The sequence below is a fragment of the Dipodomys merriami genome, unplaced genomic scaffold (assembly GCF_024711535.1).
Source record: "Dipodomys merriami isolate MVZ:Mamm:240054 unplaced genomic scaffold, mDipMer1.0.p SCAF_54, whole genome shotgun sequence".
Taxonomy (NCBI): domain Eukaryota; kingdom Metazoa; phylum Chordata; class Mammalia; order Rodentia; family Heteromyidae; genus Dipodomys; species Dipodomys merriami.
The window spans coordinates 9026261-9051294 of NW_027206113.1; the positions used below are offsets into that span (position 1 = coordinate 9026261).

A 25034-nucleotide genomic window follows, 5' to 3' on the forward strand; every position below is an offset into this window, starting at 1 on the left:
TCTGATATCAGATATCCCCCTCCTCAATCAAAATGGTGCATCCTGCTACTCCATAGCTCCCTCACCTTCCCACCCAAGTGTGGTGAGAAAGAGCTAGAAATGAGTTGTTGAGCTATAAATGGTACCTGCTTGGTGCTAGTGAGCATGTAAATTTTGGTAGTTGAAGTGTACCCCAGAGATCGATTCCTCCTCACAACCTCCTCTGAGGGTGTGAGCTATCCTGGGGGAGTCGAGCTTGTCAGGCTTTGCAGATACTGCTGGAGCCCTGGCATTGCTTTATGCTCAAGGCTAACACTTTATCATTTTGAGACACAGCTTTGCTTGTGGGGTTTTGTTGCTGGTGCTGCTGTTGCTGTTGTTGTTGTTGTTTGTAGATAATTGGAGATAAGAATCTCAGGGACTTTCCTGCCCAAGCTGGCTTCCAATCTTGATCCTCAGTTATCAGCCTTCTGAAGAGCTTGGATAAAAGCTGTGAGCCATTGGTGCCTGGTTAATCTCTTTTGTTAAATTTGATAATTTTTGCTTTCTTCTGATTTCATAGTCTATCAAAATATGTGTGGAATACCTTTTTCTGCATACTGTCACTGTGCTCCTTGATTCTTTACTGGGGGCTGTCCGCAGAAGTGCCGTCAACCCTTATGAACTCTATGAGGGGACTCTATGGCAGCTGAGTGTCCAGGGCAAAGTTGGCAGAGGAGGCAGTGGCACCCGTGGGGATTTGGCAGAGTAAGGGAGGACACAGAAGAAAATGAGCACTGCTTATATGGGCAGCCTGAGTGGGCAGCCCCGGGGGTTGATGGTGTGGGTGCCCCTAGGCAGCTGAGGATGGCCTGGAGGCAGCGGTGCTTCTGCTGCAGCTCCGTGGCTTCCATCACTGCCATTGCCTCTGCAGAGCAGGTGCATTGGCTCTGCCTTGAGCCTGGGGTTATAGGGCAGCTGCTGGCCGGCCAGGACTTGCTTCCGGGCCTCTGGCTCATCCTGCGGCTGCCTGAAATTCATGTAGGCCTGGTGGAGGAGGTAGGGCATGAGCACAGTCACTGGCTGTCTCCCTGAGGCCCTTGACCTGGTGGAGAAACCAGTCCAGGGGTGCTCAGCTGCTGGAGCTCAGCTGGCAGTGTGGGACTCAGGCTGCTGATGAGCAGCATCTGGTGCTCACAGATGCTGAGCAGGGTCCATGGGCCAGTCCACAGGAGACGTCAGCAGGGGCGAGGCATGGGACAGTGGGCCAAGGCTCCTGGGTCCCTGAGGCTTCGCCGTCCCAGTCTCTGCTGCTGCTGGCGCCTGAGCCCAAGGAGCACCCACTGCTAGTTGGAGGTTCACAGCATGTTAGCTGCCCCTGCCGGCGCGGGGCTTCCCAATGACTCAAGCCTGAGATGGGTGCTGGGCACCAGAGGCCTCAGGTGCAGCCTGCCACCCTTTCAACTGCAGCAGCATTGTGTACCACAACAAGCTGTACTGACTTGGCTCCACTCTGCAGCTTCGGTGCTGGAAAGGATGTGCCCCACAGACCCTCATAGCAGCTGCATTGAAGCCCAGGAGGCAGTGTCCTTGGTGCCCCATCTTGGAAAAAGGACCCAGCGTGGTGGTGGCGGCTGGGCTGGAGTGGCCTTGCAAATGATTTAAGTACACTTTATTTGGGAGTTTACTGTCTTCTTAGTGTGTGTAAAGCATTAGTTTTGTTAGGTGACTAGTTGGACATGTCTACATTCTGACCAGGTTGGTCTAATTGAACATTTTTTATTAATTTACTTTATTAGTATTATAAAGAACATGTACAGAGGGATTACAATTAAATGAGTCAGGTAAAAAATACATTTCTGTTTGTACAGTGTCTTCTGTTCCCTCACTCTTTCCCAGCACCTTCCTTCCATTAATTAAACATTTAGGGAATTCCCTGAAGGAAATATAGACTAATGTAAAATAAAATCTTACGTCAGTAGAGACTTAACCCAATCACATTTATTTTTTTGTAGAATAGACAAATCTATTTTCTGCAATGATGAAACAGCCATGAGGTATCCTTGGAGACTGGAGGGAAGTTGCTGAGCTACCTAACCTGGGCACTAAGGAGAAGATCAATTGGCCTAAAAGGATGCCTGAAAGAAGACAGAGCTGCAGCTACGTGTGATGATCAAGCAGGTCCAAGCATTATAGAGGTGACATTAACTTACTTCTCTGCACACCATACTTAGTTTTATTTGCTGTATAAAAGAAAGGAAAGTTTAGAAAATTCATTATTGTGAATTTTCCAATGAAAAGGCAAGCCTTACGAACATTTATGTTTTGCTCATTAATAATACAGAATGGAAAAAGGTTCAATGTTGAGTATATCAATACTTTAAGTACTGTGAAGATACTCTTTGATGAGTCATGAAATTTAGTCCATGGAGCACAAATCTAACTTTTTTTTTGAATTTTAATTTTTTGTGAACATACTGTACACAGGGGTTACAATTATATGGGCAAGATAATGAGTACATTTCTTATCAAGCATTACAGCCTCCTCCTTTGTTTACCCTTCACATCCCTTCCCAGCCTCCCTCCGCCCGCCCACCCATTCCCCCCCTGCCCCTCCACACCAAAGTTGTAAAGTTTGTTTTTGACATGACAACTTGTACTTCTCATAGTTGCATATAGTCAAACTGTATCCTTAAACGACTCGTTTTTCCCCATCTCCTCCACAAATTATAATGACATCAAATACAGTGAAAGCAGAGGTTATACTGTGGGGGAGAGACATACAAAGCTACAAAGAAATAATCTTATAAATGCAGTAGAAACAAATGCATTAAAGAAAAAACATTTAAATACATATCTAAGGGTTCGTTTTCCTAACATCACATGATCTGAACTTTTCTGCTTGAAATACATATACTAGATATTGCAAACTAGGGAAACCATGGGACCTATGTTTCTTTGGGCCTGGCTTACTTCACTTAATATAATTTTTTCCAAGCCTTTCCATTTCCTAACAAATGGGGAAATGTCAGTCTTTCTGATGGAAGCATAGATTTCCATTGTGTATATATACCACATTATCTTGATCCATTCATATACTGATGGGCATCTGGGTTGGTTCAATATCTTAGCTATGATGAATAATGCCGCAATAAACATAGTTGTGCTGGTAGCTTTAGTGTGGTCTTGTTTATAAACATTTGGGTAAAGGCCCAAAAGTGGGAATGGTGGGTCATAGGGGAGGTCTATGTGAAGTCTTTTGAGGAACCTCCATACTACTTTCCAAAGTGGTTGAACAAGTTTACACTCCCACAAACAATGAAGTAAGGATCCCTTCTGTCCACATCTTCTACAGCATCTGTTGTTGTTAGAATGCATGATTATAGCTATTCTAAATGGCGTGAGGTGGTATCTCAATGTTGTTTTGATTTGCATTTCTTTTATGGCTAGGAACGTTGAGCATTTCTTCATGTGTCTATTGGCCATCCTTCTTTCTTCTTCAGAGAAGTTTCTCTTCAAGTCTTTAGCCCACTTATTTATTGGGCAGTTGTTTCTTTGAGGATTTGTTGTTGGGGGATTTAATTTTTTGAGTTCCACGTATATTTTAGATATGAGACCCTTGTTAATTGTATGCCTAGTAAAGATATTAACCAAATCTGTGGGCTTTCTATTGATCTTGCTTGCTATGTCGTTTGCCATGCAGAAGCTCTGCAACTTCATGCAATCCCATTTGTCCAACTTTTCTTTCTTTGTTGTGTTTCCAGGTCTCTATACAGAAAATATCGGACTGAGCCAAGGAGACCTAGGGTTTCTCATATTCCATCATGTAATGTTTTCAGAGTATGTGATTTGACTTCGAGGGCTTTGATCCATTTGGAGTTGATTCTGGTGCAGGGTGATATATAAGGATCTAGCTTTAGTTTTCTACATGTAGTTAACCAATTTTGCCAGCAACATTTACTGAAGAGGCTGTCTTTCCTCCATTCTATTGTTTTAGCTCCCTTATCAAAGATTAAATGGCGATAGGTCTGTGGGTTCATTTCTGGGTTTTCAATTCTATTCCATTGGTCCTGGGGTCTGTTCTTGTCGCTACCGCCTCGACCAGCAAGGAAGACTCGACACTGAACTCTTCTCTTTGCAGTTTATTCAGGACCTTTAGGTAATCTTCTGACTCCCAACCCCGGGGAGAATTCCCCACAGCCTTAAGTACCCGCTGGGTAGCCAACCCTGATACGCCACGTGGGAACCACCAATAGGTTCAGGTGCGCAGAAGCAAGCCAGATTCTTTGCCTTAGCCATATAAGGAGTTGTTTACCACAGAGAGCACTCGCCATCGGGAAGGCGGAGGGCGGAAGCCGGCGCCATCTTCCAGGTGCCGCCTGTCGTAGCTCTCTACAGTTCCCCCTTTTTTGTTTAAAGAACACAGATGAGAACAGAGGTCTGATCCCTGTTGTGCAATGCAAGGACTGCATACAAGCCTTCTCCCAGAGGGTACCTTCTCTAGGGATGACTCAGCCTGTCCATTGATTCGTTTTTCACAAGGACGGGAAAAGGCGAATTGAACCCGTGTGCAATCAAACATGCTCTCCTCTAGGGCAAAACTCATGCCTCTCGACTGCAGTACTTTGGCTTTGCAATCTGTGTTCATTGTTTTAGGGTGGCAAGCCACGCTTGAGGGGACTGACCTGCTCCAATGACTGTAAAGGCTTGGATAATCATGGCTGCACTGTGACGCTGAGAACCTCTAATTTGGCAAATGCACCACAGGCATACCAAGGAGGCTAACACCAGAAAGCCTGTCTGGGCTCCTAAAGCCGCCCATTCCTTAAGATGATTCATAGCAGCGGAGATCCATGAAGATAAGCCCTCGGCCAATCCGGCATCCAATCGGGTCGAGTTCACCATGACGATGGCAACCCTGAGCTGTTCCATCAGGCTGTCGAACTCCCCAGTTCAATTACCTAAAAGATAACTAGACAACTGTTTAGACAAATTTGCAGCATTTTTTAAATAGGTTTTTTCCTGGGCCTGAACTCTGGGCCTGGGCGCTGTCCCTCAGCTCTTCAGCTCAAGGCCAGCACTCTACAACTTGAGCCACAGCACCACTTCCGGCTTTTTTCTTTTTGCTTATGTGGTGCTGAAGAATCGAACCCAGGGCCTCATGCATGCAAGGCAAGTGCTCTACCACTGAGCCACCTTCCCAGCCCCGCTTCTTCTGGGTTAATTGCACCACAGCAGCAGCTAATCCAGCTTTAATTAGTGGTCCACCCAGCTCTCTGCAAACTTTCATCCATGCTTCTAGTCCCCTATTCCTATATGGGGTTATGGCGGCTCTGCATTCCTTAGTGCACTGCTCATAAACAAGCTGTTTAATTAATGGCATGGCTGTGTCTGGGTCACCAAAAATTCTGCCAGCGGCCTCGACCATACGGGCAACAAAGTCCGAAAACGGCTCCATAGAGCCCTGCAGGATTTTGGTGAGATTGCCACTCACCTCGCTTTTATTTGGTAAGGCCTTCCATGCCTTTATGCCAATTTTATTGATTTGTTCATAAACTTGAACCCGGTAGCCTATCTGCTGATTGGCGAATCTCCCCTGTCCAAGCAGCATATCTCTGTCCCAAGCTGGGTTGTCCCCAGCCTGATTGGCCGCAGCCTCTTCACTAGCAAATTCAATCAAAAAGGCCTTCCAATTTAAATAATGACCTGGGCTCAAACAAGCTCGTGCGAGCCCACTCCAATCACCGGGTGTCATGCAATGTCTGTTTAGGGCCTCCACCTGGGCTACAGTAAAGGAGGCTGTGATTCCGTATGTCCACACAGACTCAGCTAAAGATTTTATAACCTTAAAATCTAAGGGTTCATGATACCGCTGTCCCTGTGGACCCTGAAATATTGGACAGGCTAGATGTGACTCGGTTCTGACCGCTTTCCACACGCCTGGGCTGAAAGAACAGCTGGGGCTGCCACTTCCGGAGTCCTCCGCATAGAGTGGAGGGGCCGAAGGTGTGGGGCGGTGCACGGAGGGCGTGCATTCATCTTTATCTGGGTCCTCTCTCTCCTTCCCTTTCCTACTCTTTCTTATCTTTGTTTTTTCTATTTGTTCTATGAGTGATTGTAGTTCCTCTGAATCTGTAGACTCAGAGGTCTCTAGTTCGGAAAAATCGGGGTATAACCCCCCTCTACTCTCCTCCTTTTCTTTCTTTTTTTTTTAAATTTTATTTTATTTTATTTGAGAACATACTGTACAGAGGGGCTACAATTACATGGGCAGGATAATGCATACATTTCTTACCAAGCATTGCAGCCTCCTCCTTTGTTTACCCTTCACCTCCCTTCCCAGCCTCCCCCCTCCCCCCACCCAATTATACCCCCCTCCCCCCCAACACCGACATTGTAAAGCTGGTTTTGACATGACATTTTGTACTTCTCATTGTTGCAACAGGTCCACCTTTATCCTTAAACGACTTGTTTGTCCCCATCTCCTCCACATGTTATACTGACATCAAATATAGTGAAAGCGGGGGTTACACTGTGGGGGAGGGACATACAAAGCAACAAAGAAATAATCTTATAAATGCATTAGAAACACATGCATGAAAGAAACGAAAACATTAAAATACATATTTAAGGGTTCATTTCCCTAACATCACATTATCTCAGCTTTTCCGCTTGACTCATACCTATACTAGATATTGCAAATAAGGGAAACCATGGGCTCTCCTCCTTTTCGCTGTCTGCCCTTTCCGATCTTTCTTCCTGCAGCATTTCTAAGGCGGCCTGACCATTCTCTACCGCCTCACTGCAACACTGGTCCTTGAGACAGCCTCTTATCAGTTTCCATATTGGTCTCACTCCGCTCTTAAGCATTCCTTGTTCAAAGGCAAAATCTAGGTCTCTCCCTAGTTTCTCCCAAGAGGCCACCGTGAGGCTTCCGGAGACAGCGAAACACGGGGCAACGATGTCACATTCATTCAAAAACTCTCTAAAGTACTCTTTTTTATTTTTAACTTTTTTGAGTGCAGTAGCTCATTGAGAGCCAAAAAAATTGGGTGCGAAGAAGAAGTGCCCATGTTTTAAACATTTCAAGCTGGAAACAAACTTTTACTTTCACTTTTGGCTACTCTACTGACTAGCCCCGGGTTCTTGCTCTCTCTTTATCTACAGAGAAGAGCAAAAATCCCCCCGCTCTTGTCGCGGATTCCCCCTTTACCTGGGAACTTACCCCCGCTCTTGTCGTGAATTCCCCCTTTTACCTGGGAACTTACCGGTGCACCACCCTGACCACAGAGAGTTCTGAGTCCTCGTTGGGGTTATGGCTGAGTTCCCCGTACGGGCCACCACGTGTCGCTACCGCCTCCACCAGCAAGGAAGACGCGACACCGAACTTTTCTCTCTGCAGTTTATTCAGGACCTTTGAGTAATCTTCTGACCCCCAACCCCGGGGAGAATTCCCCACAGCCTTAAGTACCCGCTGGGTAGCCAACCCTGATACGCCACGTGGGAACCACCAATAGGTTCAGGTGCGCGGAAGCAAGCCAGATTCTTTGCCTTAGCCATATAAGGAGTTGTTTACCACAGAGAGCACTCGCCATCGGGAAGGCGGAGGGCGGAAGCAGGCGCCATCTTCCAGGTGCGGCCTCTCGCAGCTCTCTACATGTTCTTATGCCAATAACAAGCTGTTTTGATTACTATGGCTTTATAGTAGAGTTTGAAATTTAATATTGATATTCCTCCAGCAGTGTTCTTTCTGTTGAGGAGAGTTTTTGCTATTCGGGTCTTTTGTTGTTCCATATGAATTTTTGGATTGCCTCTTCCATTTCCTTGAAGAATGAGGTTGGAATTTTTATAGGTATTGCATTGAATTTGTAGATAGCCTTGGGAACTATTGCCATTTTCATGATGTTAATCTTTACAATCCAGGAGCTTGGGAAGTTTTGCCATTTTCTAAGTTCTCCTTTGATTTCCCTTTTCATGAATTTAAAGTGTTCATCATAGAGGTCCTTCACTTCTTTGGTTAAGTTAATTCAAAGGTATTTTATTTTTTGAGGGGTATTTAAGATGGAGTTACTTTCCTAGTTTCGGCAACACTTTTCTCATTGTTGACATACAGACAATTCATTGATTTTGGGGGGTGAATTTTATACTCTGCTACTTTGCCAAAGTTTTGAATCAGCTTGAATAATTGGGGAGTGGATTCTATGCGATTCTTTAAATAAAAGATCATGTAATCTGCAAAGAGGGAGTGATTTATTTCTTCTTTCCCTATTTGGATCCCCTTTATGTCTGCATCTTGTCTTATTGCTGTAGCTAGGCATTCTAATACTAGATTGAAGTGAAGTGGAGAGAGTGGACATCCTTGTCTTGTTCCTGAGTTCAGAGGAAATGACTTTAGTTTTTCACCATTAAGAATAATGCTGGCTGTAGGTTTGTCAGATACAGCCATTACTGTATTGAGTAATGTTCCATGGATTCCTAATTTTTCCAAAACCTTCATCATAAAGGAGTTTTGGATCTTGTCGAATGCTTTTTCTGCATCTATTGAGATACCCATGTGGTTCTTATTCTTGCTGCTGTTGATGTGCTGAATAATATTATTTGATTTGCGTATATTGAACCAACTTTGCATCCCTGAAATGAATCCTGTTTGATCGTGGTGTATGATTTTTTGGATGAATTGTTGAAGTCAATTGGTCAAAATTTTGTTGAGAAGTTTTGCATCAATATTCATCAAAGAAATGGGTCTATAGTTCTCTTTCTTTGATGAGTCCCTGCCTGGTTTTGGGATGAGGAATATGATTGCTTCATAGAATGTGTTCGGTAGTGAGCTTTCTATTTCAATTTCATTGAAGAGTTGGAGGAGTATTGGTGTAAGCTCTGCTTTGAAGGCCTTGTAAAATTCCGCTGTAAAACCATCTGGTCCTGGACTTTTCTTAGCTGGGAGGTCTCTTAATGCTGTTTCTATTTCAGTGCTTGATATGGGCCTGTTAAGATGGTTTAACTCATCTTGGTTTAGTTTTGGCATGTCAATATTTGCTAGGAAAAGGTCCATTTTTGTCAAGTTCTCAAACTTATTAGCATAAAGTTTTGAGATGTATTCCCTCATAATGTTCTGAGTCTTGGTTGTTTCCATGGTGATGTATCCAATCTCATCTCTGAGTGTGTTCGCTTCTTTTACTGATAAGATTTGCTAAGGGTCTGTCAATTTTGTTGAGTTTTTCGAAGAACCAACTCTTTTTTTTTGTTGATTCTTTCTCTAGTTTTTTTGGATTCTAATGCATTTATTTGTGATTTAATTTTAATTATTTCTTTCCATCTACTGGATTGTGGTTTATGTTGCTGCTCTTTTTCAAGGAGGTTCAGATGTCTCATTAAATTTTTGGATTCATATCTCTCCAATTTGTTGATGTAGGAGCTCAGAGCTATAAACTTGCCTCTGAGTACTGCCTTTGCTATGTCCCAGAGGAGCTGGTAATTTGTGTGTTCACTTTTGTTGAATAGCATGGACATTTGAATTTCCTTTCTAATCTCTTCCATGACCCACTCATGATTCAGCATTTTGTTGTCCAGCCTCCATATGATACCGGACTTTCTTTGTTGGCTTTTGGTTTTGAGTTCTAATTTTATTCCCTTGTGGTCAGAAAGAATGCAAGGTATAACTTCAATGTTTCTGAATTTAGACAAGTTTGCTTTGTGGCCTAAAATGTGGTCTATTTTAGAAAATGTTCCATGTGCTGCTGAGAAAAACGTGTATTCTGATTCTGCTGGGTGAAATATTCGGTAGATGTCTGTTAAGTCTAGTTCATCTCTGCAGCTGTTTTGATCTGCGGTCTCTCTGTTGAGTTTTTGCCGAGTTGATCTATCTAGTGGGGTGAATGGTGTGTTAAAATCCCCAACAATTAATATCTTTGGATCTATATGGGATTTGAGGGAAAGTAGTGTTTCTTTGATAAATTTGGGTGCTCCATTGTTTGGCGAATAGATATTTAGAATTGTAATATCCTCCTGAAGGAGAGATCCTTTAATTAGTATGTAGCGACCTTCTTTATCTCTTCTCACGAGTTTTAATTTGAAGTCTATTTTATCTGATTAGGATTGCAACTCCTGTCTGTTTATGAGAGCCCTTTGCTTGGTAGATTTGTTCCAGCTTTTAACATTGAAAATGTGTTTGTTTTTACGGGCAAGATGTGACTCCTGCAGGCAGCAGATAGAAGGGTCTTGTTTTTTATCCAACTAGACAGTCTATGTCGCTTAATTGGAGAGTTCAGTCCGTTAACGTTAAGAGATAGGACTGAGAGGTATTTGGGAGTTCCTGCCATGTTATCCACCTTCTTGGGGGCTGCAAAAACTGGGTTCTTCCTATGGCTATTGGCTTCTCAGTTTGGGTGCGGTTTCTTGGCCTTTATTGTGGTTTTGTTGGTTTTCTATGTGTAGGACTTCTTTAAGAATCTTTTGTAGGGCTGGTTTGGTGGAGATGTATTGTTTCAATTTTTCTGTAGTATGGAAGGTTTTTATTTGGCCTTCAGTTATGAAGGAGAGTTTAGCTGGTTACAGTATTCTTGGTTGATAGTTTTTTTTTTTAGGGCATGGCATACGTCATTCCAGGCTCTTCTTGCTTTGATTGTCTCTGCTGAGAATTCTGAGGTGATTCTAATTGGTTTCCCTTTGTAGGTGATTAACCTTTTCTCCCTGACAGATTTAAGGATCTTTTCCTCGGTCCGAGTTGATCCTGTGTGGATTACAATGTGACGGTGGGATGTCCTATTGTGGTCTGGTCTATTTGGGGTTCTAAATGCTTCTTGTATCTGAATAGGCCTATCTTTTTGTATGTTTGGGAAGTTCTCTGCTAGGATCCTGTTAAAGAAATTCCCTAGACCATTAACTTCTGTTTCTACGTGCTCCTCTACACCCATTATCCTTATATTAGGCTTTCTGATGGTGTCTTCCAAGTGTTGGATAGATCTATCATATTTGTTGGACTTGTCTTGGATGGTTGCATGTTCTTTCTCTATAATATCTAGGCTATCTTCAATCCCCGAGATTTGATCTTCTGCATGGTCTAACCTGCTGTCAACACTTTCTACTTTGTTTTTTATTTCTTTTCCTTCTAGTTGGTCAGCTTTTATCGCTTCAAATTCTTTGTTGAAGTTTGTTTTAGATCTTGTATGAACTTCTTTACTTCCTTAATTTGGTGTTCAGTATTTGTTCTCAAATCACTTAGTTGATTGGTTATGGTTTCCTTGGAATCCCATTCCTTCTGTTGGGTTCCATTCAGCATTCACTTTGTGGTCTCCCTAATTTCCTTCAGCTCTTTCTTAATGGATCCCATGAATGCCTTTAGTGATCTTTGTGTATTCTCATCCTGGTCTCTCAACTCCTGTTTTACTCTTTGGTTAGCTTCCTCCCGTTCATGCCATTCTTGTAGTTCTCTTTGAGTGTTCTCAGCCTGTTCATGCCATTCCTGCCTTTCTCTTTAAGTATTCTCAAGCTGCTCATGCAAATCCTGTATCAGTTTTTGAGTAGCTTCCTCACTCTCATGATATTCCTGTATAAACCTTTGGATTGCCTCCTCTCTCTCCCTCTCACACTCATAGAGTCCTTTGTAGGTTTTCAATCTTTTTCTGCATTGACCTATTGTTTGCCTCCTCTCTCTCCCATCACACTCATACAGAGCCTTTTTTAGGTTTTCAATCTTTTCTTGCATTGACCTTTTGTTTGCCTCCTCTCTCTCCCTATCATGCTCATACAGAGTTCTTTGTATGTTCTCAATCTTTTCATTTATCATGTTTGCCAGCAGTTTTTTTAGAGCTATTTGGGAACTCTCCTCTGGATTATTCATTATCTGTTCTGTCCCCTGATTATCATGAGTGGGTGTGGAAATACCCGAACTTGCCATTTTTCTTGTGGTTTTCCGGCTTACTCTGCCCATTTGGGATGAAAGTAACACCAGTTTTGTGCTAGAACAATAACTTCAGGCAAGCATCAACCAAAGTCTGAATTTGCACAGTCAATAGTCTGCAGATACAATCTAGTTCAACAGATACCTCTATTCAACATCAAACAACTATATATTAATGGGCTATGAACCGCAAAGAAGAATTTGGTAAACCAGAAATTATTAGGGCTAGGGAGAGATGTTGTTACAAAATAGGAATAGAGTGATGTGGGAAGCTATAGGGAGAGTTACCTTAACTAAGTCCTAGTCTCAAAGCTGGAAATTGATTGGATAGGATGAAAGTAGAGAGAGAGAAAACAAGAAGAAAGAGAAAGAATAAAAAAGACCAGAAAAAATAGAAAAATAAAAATGAATAATATGCAGAATCGAGAACAAATTATTCAAAGAATGTGAATATAATGAGAGCAGGGGAGGGATATAAAGGAGATGTGATATCTTAAAAAATACTTAAAATATTATATAGGTATAAAGAGGTAGTACTGCTTTTAAGGAATTTAAGTCTCAGAAGTTTTGAATTGAGTAATAAATTTGTGGATTAAGTGTGTACACAATGAGGGATAGATAGCTTCTAATAATCAATTACGGGTTTATCTGAGGATGTGCAGAACAACAATTAAGTCCCATAAAGAAGAACAAAAGAGAGGAAAAGGTGAGAAGGATGAGGACGAAAGAAAAAAAAGATCAGAAGTTCAATGAAGCTAAGCAAAAAACAAAAAGAATTAAAAAAAAAAGAAACAAAAAGAAAGAAAAACGCACGCACGCATGTATCCCAAAAATAAAGATTATAAGGGGGAAAAAATTACTAGAAAAAAATTTTTTTCATAAAGAGTTAAAAATTAAAAATTAAAAAGTTTTAGAAAAGAAAAAAAAATTTGTAAAAGTATTTAAAAAAAAGAAGAGGAAAAGAAAAGTTATTTGATTTTTTTGGAAGGGTTGGGAAAAATCCTGTATCTCCCTTGTGTCTCTAATCAGCCTCTGGTTGGAATCTCTGGTCTGCTTGTGGTCCTGTGGCTTGGTTGGTTTCTTAAGTCAGTTTATTTGGACAGGCAGAAAAATGCTCTGCTTTACCCAGGATTTTGCAATCCTCCTCCCAGGTTAGTCAAATGGTAGGCAGATCTGCTTTGATTATCACAAAAGAGGAAGATGGCTTTTTCCTCAAATTTGGAGATGCTCTGATGAGGCTAGGTTCTGGGTTGAGTTGAGGCCTTTCAGCAAACAGTAGCTTTTCCTGGGGGCTAGTTTGTGAGAAACTCACAGAGCCCAGCCTGGAGCCACTCTCGGGGTTTCTTTTTACTGATGTCGAGGCTGCTAAAGGGAGGGGCAGCCTCTGGCTCTTATTACCCAGTGAAGAAAGCCACTACTAGGGCTGGTGCCTGAACTGAGTGACTTTTCCCTGGGTGGAGCTGAGTCTGGCAGGTCACACCGCCATTAAGTTCTTGTGACCTGCTAAATGACGCTAGTTTTATTCCAAGGCCTGAGTTGGAGCTAGCAGCTCTGCTGAGCTTTATCAGTATCCAAGATGGGGGGGGGTTGCCTTCCCTCTTCTGCTCCCTGAGAAGGAGTGAGGATGTTAGGCTTCTACTCAAGCCGAGTCTTGGTTCCTGGGTTGTCTCTGGTCTGCGAACTGCAGCATGAAGATGTCTGCTCCTTGTCGGTTCTTGCTGGTGTTGAGTAAAATCCGCTCGCCTGCCGCATCTGGCTCTTTCGTCCCAGCCTCTTTCTGTTTCATGTATGGAGGTACTGCCACTGCCGCCGCTGCCGCTGCTGCTGCCGCAGTGGCAGCTGCTTTCAAGAGCTCCGATCTGTCTCCTTGCCTGGATTTTCCCTCTCTGGCCTAACTCTCTGTCCTCTGATGGCACACTTGGTATGATTCTCTGGCTTAGGACTGTTCACTGGAACTCTAAAACTGTTTTCTATGTGAGAGCTTCTTTTGCCTCCAGCTTCTCCTCCACCATCTTTCCGTCACTCCCAAATCTAACTTTATATGTTTTACAGTCCTGGGATATAATACATGAAGTGATGCTGAAATTTTCTGCTATCATTAGAAAAGATACCTTTCCACACAGTGAAATCCTACATGATTTAACACTAATTAAGAAGTAAAATGTTTTATTCTGTGTCATTAGTAGAAAAATGATTGTTTTTTTGGCTCAAAATGGCAAATTTTCCTCAATGATTATGAACTATTTTGAACCTAATAAAGCGGTTTTGAATTTGAGTTCTTTTTTTTTCCTGCCAGTTCTTCTGGGACATGACCTAAGTGACTGGGTGCTGCCCTGTAGCTTTGGACCTTTTGGCTAGCATTCTACGGCTTGAGTCACAGCTACGGTTTCTTTTTTTTTTGCCAGTTGCTTTTTACTGGTTGAGATAAGAGACTCATGGAGTTTTTTGCACCATCTGGCGTCAAACCATAATCCTCCAATGTCAGCCTCCTGAGTGGTGTGGATTACAAGTGTGAACCATAAGTGTGTAACTTATGTTATGCTTTTTCATGGTAAATTTTCTCAAATGAGCCCAGAAAATGTATCAATTTGTGATTCTATGAATGAGTGAATTCATTTATTTCTTCTGTGAAGTAAGTCACAAATTAAATAAGATTAAAGAATTTTTATTTTCAGACCTGAGAACAAATTCAGGGCCTGGCAGTTGTCAGGCAAGTGCTCTTCCATTTAGCAAAATCCCCAATACCAAAATTAAGATTCCTAACATTCAATAACACAAGATTCAGAGACTCAGTGGAAACTAGTTTGTTGACCACTGAATAGAATGAAAACAAATCACAAGATGAAAGGTCATGAAGGCTGGGAAAATGTAGGCTCCGATAAATAGCTCTGTACCTCTTCTCCCTGCTTCCTGTATTCACCTATTTTTAACCAGTCTTGGGGATTGAACTCAGGGTCTGGTCATTTTCCTGAGCTTCGTTTACTTAAGGCTAGCACTCTTCCACTTGAGCCACAATGTACTTCTAGCTTTTTCTGTTTATATCTTACTGAGGAATCAAACTCAGGGCTTCATGGCTGCTAGGCAAGCAATCTCCCACCAAGCCACGTTCTCAGGCCTCACTTTTTGTTCTTGAGACAAGATATTCAACTACAACACAGGCTGGCCTATGTCCATGTTTTTAGTATTAATTGACTTAGGAGAATATGCAGGGTACAACTTGCCTGTATCAATGTCTGCCACCTAATTGTTTCTTGGTGTAGGCCTTTAAGTTGGGTAGTGTATGATTTCACTTCTTCAGTGTCACAGTGGGTAGAATACTAATAGAGATAGAAATATATTTTCTAAAAAAAGTCCTTAGTGATGTTTGAGGTCTAAAAATGTCATAGCATTAATTAAATCTTAACAAATGTAATTGACATTACAAAGGTAATATATGGAGGATTTATGGTTACTTTTGACTGATTGATTTAGAATGATCCCTTACCTATGGAGGAAGTCACATTCCAGAGACCCTTGACATAGATGATAATCCTAGAAATAGCAATAAGTGAAGTCTAATTATCACAAGAAACTGCATTTATTTTTTGTGCTGGTCCTAGGGCATTAATCAAGGCCTAAGTACTGTCCCAGATTTGTTTTTAATTTTAACTAAGACTATTGCCTGATGAGTTTAGCACATAAGAACAAATATACTCATGAGGGTGAGATATAAAGACCTCTGATTGAGCCCTGCTTGGCCTAGAAAATGAATGGGACACTTCTCTCCCGAAAAGAGATGGAAGTGGTTCTGTACTTCAAGGGGTAGATCAACAGCCTTGAGAGAAGAAGCAAAAGCATCTTGCCAATTCACAGTGTTCAAGTCTAAGTATTGTTATATGTACACCAGAGTGTGCGTATAACACACATACACACACACACAGACACACACAGACACAGACACACACAGACACAGACACACACACACACACACACACACACAAAGAAAAAAAGAAAAGGAAAAAACCCTAATAAGGTAATTAAGACACCTAATGTGATAAAGAGGAGAGAGCTTGAGGATTAATTTTTGTATTATTAGATTATTAAGCCACAATCTACAGGTGATTTAAAGTATACAGATATAGCTGGGACACCAGAGTTTCATTCTTGTTAATGTGTGTTTGTATGCATGTGTGAGCTCATATACCCCATACCAGTGCTTGAATTCAAGCCCTTATTCACTTCATTAGCTTTTACTCTCAAGGATGATGCTTCCCCACTAAAGCTACATCTCCAATCTGGCATGCCTGTAACTCTAGCTACTTAGGAGTCTGAGACATGGGAGATTGTAGTTTGAAGCTCCATAAAGTAGAAAAGTCTGTAAGATTCTATCTCCAATTAAACAGAAAAAATAATGAGTCCAGAGGCCTGTCTCAGTAATTTTTCTGAGGTAACCTTTAGTCAGTCCTTCCTTACATTTCTCAGTGCTTATGTAACATACGGAGTCATATAGCTACAAAATATACTCAACCTTTAGACACATATGAGCATGCATATATTTTCATAATATGTACATCAAGAGAAAATATACATGTTTTTGTTTCTATGATCAGTCCACACATCTCCTAGAAGGTGGTGAGTTCATCTTGCAGCCATTGCTGTGCATATGGTATTACTCTAGAAAGACGAAATAGTAGAAAGAGGCAGCATATGTACCACATAAGTATCAGAATATCTTTCTTGTTGTAGGACTCTAGGTATGTACACATGCACTGTGTACATATATTAAACTCATTTACTTGCACTGTTTGACAAGTGTTAGACAGCTGGCCCTGTTTTTAGCAGTTACTTTGAACGAATATAATGGGTTCCCTAAGTTGTGTTAGAATGCAGTGCTAGACTCTGAAAACATTAAGGATGGAATAGGAGAAACCCTAGGTCACCTTGGCATAAGCTGAAATTTTCTTTTCTTTTTTTTTCACTTTGACAGATTTATTCATTTTAAATTTGTTTTAAAAGCATTCACGTTAATTAGTTCCATAGGGTATTTGGGGGTTTTGGGTTTACTTTTCAGATTGATTTTTGGTGCTATACAGACTGACATTTTGTTTGGTGCAGCATATGCACTGAAAGATCTGCTCACCAGATTTGCCATTTCACTTGCTGAAATGATGAGAAGGGACAATAGAAACCTAGAGTTACATCTCTTCACAGAGACCGACTCTTTTGACTGTTTGAAAAAAAAAAGGCTTATCTCTGTAGCTAGTTTGAAATAAAACTCAATTTTTTGAAAAGGAGTTTTAGTTCCCTATTTCTAAGGAATGTAACTATTTTCATTAGCTGGGATGTTTGCCAAATTTTAAAAAACAACTTCTAAAGCGTTTGTAGTAAGCAGCTAAAAACAAAACAAAAAAGTTAGTTGCTTCCCAGAGTTTGTGTAATGCCATTATCTAACTGGAACAAAGACTATTTCCTTTAATAAGCTAGTATTAATGAATGAATCTCCATGCTCTGCAGATTTCTATTGTCCCTAGTCACAGGAATGAGGATCAGTGAAATGCTACAATTAATCCACATCCTTCTGCAATCTTCCTACAGTGGAAGAGAGGCGAGGAAACACCCCTGCAGGAAAAATAAACCTCAGAGATTGGTTTAAGACTAAAAAACCCACCACTAGGACATTCACCACTTAATCTTACACAGGCAGGTCAAAATTTTAATATAAATTACTTTTGCCAACACATAGCTTATGCATTCTTTGTTCCTTTTTTTGGAGGATTCTCAAATTGATATCTAAAGACTTACATATGATATATAACTGTTATATGGTCTTATGACTAAGAAAATTTCTCTGGTAACCAAAGCTGATGCCATATATGGTAGTGTTCTTGGCATATACTCTATACGCCTCAGACCACTTCTACATTCTTTCTATTCAGCTAATTATAGCTTAGTAGCCACTGGTAAAGGATTGTGAAGACCCTGTCATTTCTACAGAATAGAAAGGCAAGGCTAGTTACTGCAATTCAGCCAAATAAAAAGAAAAGATAAAAGATTAATAAACCACTCCCTTGAAAAGGAGAGGTACTGCACCTTTGCAAAATTGAACGGGCTCACTGCAGCTGAGCAACAGAATCACCACTGAAGCAAGAAAATAAGTTGGTCTATACAGGAATTGTACATGATTTGAAAATGCAAAAGTTATAGCGATCAACTAATAGCTGCAACCTTAATTTCCATTGCTGCCTCAGAGTTGAAACTTAAACAGTTTCTGCAAGCCTAATGCTAGCTTCTCATCTCCTTTACTAAAACTAGGAATTTGTTCTCCGCAGCAAAGAAACAAAACACTCAAAACACATAGGTAAATACAGCAAGACATTATTGAAAACAGCTGCCTTGTTGTACAAAATACAGTACAAGTATACAGATGTCATTAAAACATCAAAAATACTATTGCTCCCATACAATTTAGTAAACATTCTTGGCAAAGGAGAAAATTTGAAAAGAAAAGCTATAAAAATGTTTAAAAATTCTACTGTGAATGATGTGAGTAGAGAAATAGTCTGAAAAGGGCACCAATGTTTGTGACTCTTCTATTTCTTTGAACCTAAGATCAACATTATTCTGAGTCATAGTCTAGTTTTTTTTAAAAAGGCCTAATTTTATATACATAAGTATCTCCCTCCCTCTCAGCCACAAATACATGAAAATGACCGTTTTGTATATTACTTATTTCCCAATAAATAGAAAACGATTGTATAGATTGAATACCAAAATAAGATAATAAAAAGGATATGCAATAAATTAAAAAGGCAGCTCAAATAAAGGGCAGGCATGCAGTTAAAAAATACTAAGATTGTGGAGATGGGGTTACTTGCCTCCTGGTTGAGAAGGTGTCACACAAAGAATACCTGAAAACTTTGGAAAGAACCTTAGCTCCCATTCAATTCAAAGTTTCCTAGGCCTGTGACATTTCTAGAAATACCTTTTGATGGGGTGGGATTTACTTGATTAATAAAAATCATTTCTACTGAAAATCCACTTAAAATATAGAAGAGGTGATCCATGAAAACCCCAACTTTTATTCTTGAAAGACAGCTGGATAAACTGGCCAATCCCAGTATGTTGCAATTTCAAGATGGTATAAAAATGCTTCCAGGATATAGTCAGCATATTCACGTTCACATCAATTCCATTCACAGATGGATTTCAGCTTCCACCGGGTGCACTGCTTTAATCATTCATCCATCATTTGCCAACTTTGATTGTGAGGTACTAATAAGATGGATCAATTTCTTAAAAATTTGTTTTAAAGAATAAATGATGCTGTAATTCTGAACCTGAGGATCTTTACTATTTGAACAAATCCACAGATTAAACTGAAGGTGAATTAAGACTTCAGTTTTAGTTATTTCCAACTTCTCTGTGAGGATGCATATTCCATTAAAGCTCAGGCTTGTAGCCATACTTTCCCTTTTGCAGAAAATCATCGTTTTACAGTTAAAAATGCAGCCAATCAGTGGCTGTAACAGACAAATTAGCCATAATTCACTTGCTCATATGCTAGAGCCATGGGATCTGGGTCTCATTCACACCAATGCCATTTCTTGGTAATGACCTCCACCTTTAGAGATCAAGGGAAGAACTTTAGTGAGCAGCAACCCATCCACTCAACGAGTTTGCCTTGTGCTTTATGCCTGACGTATTGTGCCTACCTCAGCAACCCCCAATGTAAAACTGCTTTTATTTTTTGAAAAAAAATTCCTTTTGCCCAACTTTTAAACTATTTTAGTAATGAATTCTCTAGTTCAAGCATTGGCTTTTGAATTTTTGCATCCCGGAAAACAATTCTGCAAAGAAAAGACATGGGGCCAGGTTCCATGCAAAATCATTTAAAAAAATCCAATTTGTTTTGATTCACTGATGGCTTCTTGAATTCTTTTTTGCCTTGTCCATGATTGTGTAAAATTGCATTCCTTTTCATAAACCTGGACTCTCAGGACTGGGTAACTGCAAAGGTCTCTCTGTCTCAAGAATTTCCGTGAAGATCTCGATCCAAAAGGCTGATTAGAATAAAGGTGAAGGATAGACACTGCAACGGCGGCTCGGCCTGGAGAGATACTTTAGATTTACCCAGGTACAACACAAATTCAACTGTTATACACAGATGGATCTGGGTAAGTCAGATGTGTTTAGGGGCCCAGACTGAAATCTATCCCCTTCAGGATTATCTAGATGAGCTTAGGAACCTCGGGTGGGAAATAGAAGCTGAGACACTTGCAGGTGAGGAGATGCTGTTGTCCTCTGCAGGTTGCTGTCAATTTCTGGAACTTTACTGCTTTACTCACTGTTCAAGACTGTTGTCTTATGGTTATTTCTCTTAACTATATTATTTTTTTTTAATTTTGTTGTTTTTTTTTTTTCTCCCTTGGTGGCCTCCCGGGCTCCCTCTCCACTAGCTCACAGGGGAATGAGCAAGAATGGGAACTAGCCAGGGGGATGGGGGGTGGGGGGCGCGGGTAACAAGGTGGGGGAGGCCAGGGGGGAAAGCTGCTATTTCAATCCTCATCTACCTCCTCGCCTTAGGACTCCTCACCACCCCCCCCCCCCAGCATGACACTTGTAAAGCTTATCCCTCTGCCGCTCCTGGATTTCTTTCATCTCATCCGCATACCGGCAGAAGGCGCCACCAAACTTGTCCCAGGCCTTGAAGGGCATGGTGATGGCATTGCGGTAGGACGGCTTCACCTCACTCACACAGTAGAAAAACTCCCTACTTGTTGCAGCCCACATCGAAGAAGAAATGTTTGGAGTCCACCGTAATAGAGGTGCCCTCCAGGAGTTCCCCGTACAGCCCTCCCCCCCCCCCCCCCCCCCCCCCCCCCCCCCCCCCGCCACCGGCACCGACTCTTGGGCCTCCGGCCAGCTTGTGGTCTTCGCCTCCGTAGTCATCGAGGAGCTTGGCGAGCGTGTCGGAATTCGATGAGACCTTGCGCAGGCAGCACGATGGTCTGGCCGCTCTGGAGGCCGCCGGGCCCTGGGCCTGCGCCAAAGCCGCCGCCGCGGTTGATGGTCTGGCGGATGTGCAGGAAGGGGCCGCGCTGGTTCTCCTTGAGATCCAGGTAGTACTTGCAGTTCTCACGCACCAGGAACTCGCTCTTGAGGTGCGCCGGCCTGCCGCCCTCCTCAGCGCCCGCTGCCAGCTGCTCGGGGCTGCTGGGGCCCAGCTGCGCGTAGTGATCAATGAAGTCACCCAGCAAGTCACGGAAATTGGCCGCCACCACAATCGACAGCGTGAGGCGGCTCTTGGAGACACCCGTGCCCACCTCTGCGATCTTCAGGAAACCGCCCTTGGCGTTCTGCTTCACATCCAGGTAGAAGCGCTTGTTCTGGATGTCCATCCGCTTCGAGGCCAGCTCCTGCTTCTCCTGCTGGCCGCCACCACTGCCGCCACCGCTGCCGCCACCGCCACCGCTGCCGCCACCACCGCCGCAGTGCTAGCTGCCGCTGTTGCTGTCCACCATCTTCTTGGCTACTGCCTTGCCGCTGCCCACTGTGCTCGCGCCCCCGCCCTCCGCCCTGCGGCTCGCGCTCCCGGGCCCCCCAGCCTTGCCTGCCGGCTTCTCACGCGCTCCCGCTGCTCATCGCCCAAGGAGAATTCTTGTGTGCTGGGCCAGTGGCTGTTACTGAGCTGGGGTACTGTACCCAAGTGGGCTTCCAGGTGCTCGCCAATGGTGACAAGGAGACTGTGGCCTGTCATCATAGGGCACCACCACCATTGGGTGACCACCTTCCAGGCTGCCTTTGCTGACCGTGATGACCGAAAGGCTGCCATACTTGCTGCCAGTGGTGAATAAGCCCATTTTATAGAGAGGAATTACTATTCTTAAGTGCGAAGACTGGCATTGGTTGAAGGTCACACGGCTGGAATGTATGGATTTGTACTCTGCTCATGCGACTTTAAATTGAGTCTCAGAATTGAGCACCATCCACTGCAGGGCTGGTTGGAGCAACAGCTGGTGGGGTTCCTCCCTCAGGATCTCTGACTCAGTGTGTGTCTGTAAAACCCACTCTTACCTTTCACCTTCTACCTTGGGTAGCCTACATCAGGGTCTTTGGTTGAGTGCCAGGCTGTGCCTGCTGCCTGCTGCCTGCTTGCAGGTTGGCCTGCTCTGCAGCCAGCAAAAGCTGAAAGTGTTTCATGTACCATGCACACCAGAGACTCTAATGCATCTATGCCAACATCCTGAGGGCCACTGCCCAGCAGAGAGCACAGCTGAGCCTCAGAGACCTAGAAAACCTCTCTTGGAATGCTGGCTCTGTTCCCTCTTCCTTTTTGTCACACTGTCAAAAAACCTATATGTGCTAGACCAAGGAGTGGGTGGCTAGGCCAGTCCCTAATGGGACTTTGTTGCTGTACATGAGCACTTCTACCTGCCACATCCTGGGCTCGCAACCCACTGGTATAAGTGCTAGATAATCAGGCCACCACTTCACACTTCAGGATAAAAGAAGCTCACCTGAGGTCTTGGTGCAAAGTCTACATGTTCAGGGCTTGTGTTACTAGCCACGTCCTCACTAGGGGATCAATAGTGTACTCTCTGGGGCTTCTTCCTCTCTGGGAATGACCAGGCCTTGCTTTATTCTCAGGAGTGTCATCTTAGGCAGATCCAGGAGATGCGCAGCATGGATGTGTGCCTGACTTTCATGTAGAGACTTAGATGACTGAGCCAGCCATGGATGGACAGGGAAATGCTTCTGCATCCAAGTTGCCTTGATGAATTCTTACTTAGAAGATGACCTGGCTCTAAGCAGATCTCAAGGGGAAAACAAGAGTAGATGGGCTGGGTCACATCTATAATTCTAGTACTTAGGTGGAAGAGACAGGTAGAGAGCAGCTGGAGGCCAGGATTTAACTTCATAGTGAGATTGTCTCAAAAGAAAGCCAATGACTGAGGAGGTAGACCAGTGGTTAAAGCAGGTTTCTACTGTGTGAAAGTGTCTGAGTTCAATTCCCAGCATTCTGAGGACAGCATAGACACAAGCTCTGTTTCCTGACATCCTTTCAGAGGTAAAGGACCTAGCCACTTGATCAAGGTGCTTTACAATGAGAAAGACACCAATAGTACCTCAGTCTTGCACTGCCATTGAGCCTTTTTAATCTTTCTGTCCACTGATATGGACCAAGTCATGACTTCTGTTTCCCCACCACTAGGCCAGGGGACCCTTCCCTGTCTGTTCCTTCTCAGAAGGAACACAAGCCATGCTTCTCAGGTAGAACCAGAGTATTTTTGGCAGTTCCTTGGACCTGTTATTCAGGCCGTGGACCTCAAGGAATCTGCTGTTCAAATGTGTGCCCAGGACCAGCTCTGTCGGGACGACGGAGGACACCTAGTGGAGGAACTGCCTCAGTCGATGTGGATGTGTAGGGACTGACAAAGCCACAGCTGAGGACAGAGATGGGGCTAGGGTCGCAAGGCTCCTTCCCCATTTGCACTTATCTCTGGATTACACCCAGCCATGTCCTCTGCTGCTCTGATACTGGAGATCGCTAGCAATAGGGGATCACACTGTGCATCTGTGGATTCTGATCTATGCCAAAGCATAGCCATTGGGAGTTGGTAAGGATTGCTGAAGAATGTCCTCTGGAGTTGGGGGGGGGGGCTTTCATGTGATATGTGTTGGGACAGGCGAGGGCAGTTCATAGTGAGTGCTGCCAAATCCCTCTTGAGGACTTCCTGCTTACCTGTGATCCTGCCCATGGTTACAGCTGGACTTGAGGTGGTTAGGTTGTGAGCTGACAGATCAGAGACCTTCTCTAAACAGAGCCCTGAGTTATCTGGAGGGACGACTTGGCCCTGTCTGATGGCCTGGTAGCTGTTACCCAGCTCTGGCTCTTTTGGCTTAGTGGGTGTGGAGGCCATGGTGCAGGTGAGGAAGGTCCTTTCCTTCTGGCAGCCCAAGGAGGAGATGTGGTTTGTCCCTACCTCTGGGCATTGCATTTTTGTCTTATAAGCTTAAATGTCTCTGGTCCTGGAGGAGCTCAGAGTCCAGAAGCAGAGAAATGACAAAGTAAGTCCTGACAAACTTGCTTGTCACTAGTGGCAAAAGGTAGCCCAAGGTGTAGGCTGTCAGGCATTCTGGACCTCAGACATGCAATTATTCTAGTCCAATGCCATCACGACCTGCCCTGCAGGCAGAACACTTATGTCATGGGAAGATATGGTGTAGTAAATGCCAGGTGGGTTTGCCATGGAGATGCTCTCCAGGGTCAGACTCTTGAGTGGGGGTGGGCAACTTCACCTACCCCTACCAAGTGCTGAAGGGCATTCTTTCCACTAGGAAATAGCATTTTGTCATTAGTGGGAAGGGAGTTTGGGGGACAGATTGCATAAGCAGGGTACAAGCAAGATAGCTGGTAGCGAGTGGTGAAAGCTGCACTGCAGAATGAGGAACAGGAGGATGTAAACAGTTTACAAGGAGCCTTGAGTAGGTTGAGGTTTAAGTGAGCTCAGTGGGCGAGACCAAAGGCAGAGAGATTAGTGTTCAAGGCTAAGACTGAAAGGGGTTTTGAGAATCGTGAGGGCCCTGAGGTTGAGGTAGCAGAGGTAGGATTGGGCTTGGCTGTATGGGGTTGTGGATGCAGGAGCATGAGGGTTGGGACATGAGGGAGTGGTGGCATTCTGGCCTGTGCACATGGCATGAGTGAAGAGGGAAGGTACAGGGAAAGGACGTCTGAGGGCTCACTGGAGTCTGGGGCTAGGCCCTTGTATTGGGCCACTGAACCAGATGTGCTCGTAGTCTCTGAGTGATGCCTACACCCTTGGGAAGCAGACACACAGAAGATGAGCCTTTTCCAGGTTGCACCTACATACATTCAGGCATTTGATCTGTGTAGAGATCTGTGGTCCCATTGTGTGTGGTCAGGTTGAATTGGCCCAGGTCACTAGACAGGAATATAGACATCCTTTGCCCATAGGTCAGCTCTGAGGACCAGCAGAGTGGCAGAAGCACAACTGGAAGCTCGGTCCATGGAAAATCCGCACTATCCTTATCCTCCTTTTCCAAAGCCTGAGGTATCAGACACAGCAGGAAAAGGCACTGCTGTCAAGGTACATAGGATATGATCTCTCAGTGGTAGCTTTTGAGAGTGTGAAATTGAGTTAAGCTGGGCAGTAATCTTTATCGACAAGAATCAAGG

General features: G+C 43.4%; 1 pseudogene; it reads right to left on the reverse strand.

Moving 5' to 3' along the window:
- Positions 1-759: 759 nt before the first annotated feature.
- Positions 760-23757, reverse strand: LOC138811609 (transcriptional regulator protein Pur-beta-like; annotated as a pseudogene).
- Positions 23758-25034: the final 1277 nt, after the last annotated feature.